Raw genomic sequence first — 4120 nt, 5'->3', positions numbered from 1 at the left:
CTCAGTCCTATCTTTTAACTATTGTTTTATTAGCCACCAGTTTCCTTACGGTTTGGAACGGGACCTGGAAAAACTGAGTAAATCCAATGTCTGCCTATAAGTAAAGTAACATAATAGATATAGAACACTACAGTATCACCATCACCACCGTGTGCCAGGAGTGGTGGAACTTAAACGTCATACTGTGTAACCTTTTCAATTACTGTAAACAAAAGTTACTTTTGATATAATGTTTCACTGATATATTTTTCGCAAAATAAACATTCCATATAAATGGATTTGAATTTTTAGTCTCAAGTGTCAGCCCCCTGATACTCGCATCACCCCTTTAGCATGCTACGTACAGTGATCTCATACTGTATGCACGTTCCCCTTCCACTTATTGAGAGAAGGCCCCTGCTAGCTCCTCACTGCCACGGTTGAGGGCTGCGGAAACATGCAGGGCTGTCGCACCAAATTCTGGGCCCTGGGCACAAGGATTCACTGCGGGGCCCCCCATGAATGTTCTTCATAGGGGGAGGGGGTTTAACCCATTTAGACTGCAGGAACGTATTATTATGAATTATTTTGTGCTTTAACTATTGAAAAATAGCAGATATACAAGCTCACAGCGTGGCACCGAGTGCCGCTCTGCGAGCTTGTAGATCTGCTATTTTTGAAAAATCTTGAACATTTTGTGCAAGTTTTTGAATATTTCAAATCCTTAAGGTTTTTTGAAAAAACTATGTTTCTATATCAGTGGTGCTCAACCTTTTTCACGTGAAGGACCCCCACAATTATATGTATTTGGCCACGGACCCCCATCTCAAGATATTTAGTACCAAGGACCCCCCAGAAGCAAGATTTGAGTTACAAATGTTCGCTTAAAAAATACATATATTCAAAGATGTGCACACATTTTCACGAGTTTTCAAAAATAGCAGATCTACAAGCTTGAGAGCTGCGCTGTGAGCTTGTATATCTGCTATTTTTCAATAGCTAAAGTATAAAATAATTTAGGCCCCTCCACCTTGGGCCCTAGTAACTCAGTCCCACTCCCCCCCCCCCCCTTGTGACGCCCCTGTGTGGAAAGAAGCAGCATGCCGGGCCAGTGTCTTGTTCCGTTACCTGACCCTGTCCCCCACAGACCTAATAAAGGAATTTATGCTGCCTTCATGACAATAGAGCAGGGCATTTCCTTTCATCTCTGCCTTGGCTCAATACGTAAATCAGCTCGTGGCAGTGCCGATTTGCATTCTGGTAGTACCACAAAAAAAAAACATTATTTATTTTTCCTTACTGTTTTACTGTACATAATTGTTCATGTGTTGACAGTGGTCTTTGATCCCCCTGGGGCCATTAGAATATGACGAAATGTGATTGTATAATTTCTCAAACGAGCTTGGTTTTGTTTGAAGAAACCTCTTAATTCTCTCTCTCTCTCTCTCTCTCTCTCTCTCTCTCTCTCTCTCTCTCTCTCTCTCTCTCTCTCTCTCTCTATATATATATATATATATATATATATATATATATATATATATATGCCTGCCTGCCTGACTGACTGACTGGCTGGCTGGCTGGCTGGCTGGCTGGCTGGCTGGCTGGCAAAAGACTGACTGACTGACTCAAAGCAAACAAAAAACATCTTATCATTTAGATTTCATTTAAAAGAAATTGGTACGTTGTGATGTCCTCTACGGTTGGTGATCCCAACATGGAGCACCATGTTATTTGGGTTGTGAAGGTTGCCTGTGGAGGTCAAGGGGTCAGGGCCCTTATTTATGGGGAAGAGAAGGAATGTAGCACCAGATTTCATGTAGTTGTGGAGGTTTTTAGCATTTAGTAGAACCTGGAAGTTGTCCGCATGGTTCCACACCCACATAAGTGGTATCATTGGAAAGCCCAGAAGAATGACTTCATCAGAGGACAAGAGAATTTACAGTTTTTACTCAAATGAGATGCAAGAAAATCATGTCCACTGCAGAGGACAAATACTCCCAGACGGTTCTAGGAGGCTATATGAAAAGCGCCTTGAGATAACTTCCATTGTAACTTGCTATAGAAATACAATTACCTTGCCTTGACTCTAATAAATAATTCATAAACTCAACCTTATTATTACTTCGTGTCATTTGCTTCATTATATTGCGCTTTCAAATCAAATATCTGGTTTCGCACTGTAACAATCCAGCGTAGAGAGTAGGAGAGACATCAGCTCAGTGCTGAGAGGCATGAAGGAAAGCGCACAGTTAATGCACCCAAGTGTGACACTCAGCCTGAATATTCATTTCATTTAACTTCATTATTCAGTCTGAAAGTGCTCCCATTGCAGCTGTTTTCTGAGATGGGCGTTGCAGAAGAGGGTGTCCTAAGCAAATTGGTTCATCCCCTAAGCTTATACAATAAAGTAAACTCTTGTCTACTAAAGAATATCTATACCAGAAATTCAAAACTATCAGCATTATGGATAAAGTTGTTGCAATATGTTTGCCACTAACAAGAACACCTGCCATTTACCAAACATATCGTTTCAAATTAGACTGCCTCCCTCAATCTCAATCCATTCACATTCTTGTGGGGTTTTGAGTAGCATAGTTATTTTCTTCCCCGATTTCTCCCAAGTTTAGTCGTTATGCCAATTGATTGATCCCCACAGACGTGCGTGTGTGTTGTCACTGCTGTTGTATCACCTGCCAGTGAGGAGCCTCCACCAGGAGGACGTAGAGCCTTCGTCCTACTCCTCCCGCCCAACACTCTGTGCTGACGGTTGCCGCCACAGACTACGTGCAATGACACCCCTCCAATTAGTGATGGGACGATGCGCGATATTATCGTTTATCGTGATAAAAACCACTCACGATAATCATATTGTGGAGATTTAATTTATCGTGATATCGTCCTTCGTCATGCACTGGGATCAATTCACCCTTTATTTGCTGAGCTGCATGTCCGGTACCACTTAAACCCTCTATAATTGGTAAAAGGTACGTATAACTTTATACTTCATACTTCACTCTCTATCAGATGTCTTTGCCTAAAAATAGCCGATCTACAAGCTCACAACTGTGAGCTTGTAGATCTGCTATTTTTTGTCAATGTTCCGCCCCAGGATAATGGATTTTGATTATCGTGATAATATCGTAAATCGTGATTTCTTTTGTCACAATAATCGTGATATGAAATGTTCATATCGTCCCATCCCTACTTAAAATTTGTGTTCGTATTGACGCTCGACCGGATGCACCACAGTGGATTTGAACCCACAACCTCCGTGGGCAGGCTTTACCACTACATCACACGAGTGCCACGTCATTTAGTTTTTTTCTTCTTTTTTTGCATTTCCATTTCGTTTTCAAAACAGCTTCAATAGCAACGTCAGTTCTTTCCGAGATTGTTTTGGACTGTCTCGCTAGGCGCAGTTCAATTTCATCATCACATTCAAATGGACGCTAATTGGCCTGGTTGGAATTCTTCTGGAGAAGACATACTGGATGACAACAACAACAGACCCGAATCGCAACATAAAGCATTCTTTAATTGGTGTGCAACAGATTCAGGGTCTGGAGCCAGGCAAAAGCCAAATAACAATCACTCTGACAAATCAGTCAATACAGACTAACAACAACAACACACATCTGCAGATAGAAACAAATTAAGGGAGTCAACAGATTGTTACAATAATTACAACTAGTTCACATCCTATCTTTCAAAACAACCAATCACACACAAGATATGACTGTGGAAACTGCATTTACTGTATAACGTTGCTGCCAGGTGGAAACCAAAACTGTTCGTTTTGTATTTATCAGTGCGAGGCGTGGTGTGCTTGTAGATTTGCTATTTTTGCTAGTCTTGTGCGACAGTCTTGCATGATGAAGCAGGTCTTTACTTTGCAAAAAACGTAAATTTGAAACTTGGAGATACAAGGTTTCTGCCCGACAGTGACGATAACCTTTTTGAATTAGCATAGCTTAACTCGATTTGTTACTTTAGTACACTTTAACAAAGAAAAATACTGGTGTCAATAAAATTGCAGATGAAATTCCATTGTCCAGGAATTCACCCTATCCCTCTAAGAACCTTTTGGGGGGGTCCCCACTCCCCAGATGATTAACTTAATGTGAAACATTGTTTTCTCACT

The sequence above is a fragment of the Nannobrachium achirus genome (genome assembly GCF_963921795.1).
Source record: "Nannobrachium achirus genome assembly, chromosome: 12".
Classification (NCBI taxonomy): domain Eukaryota; kingdom Metazoa; phylum Chordata; class Actinopteri; order Myctophiformes; family Myctophidae; genus Nannobrachium; species Nannobrachium achirus.
The sequence above is the reverse complement of the archived record's forward strand: the minus strand, read 5'-3'. Positions refer to the sequence as shown.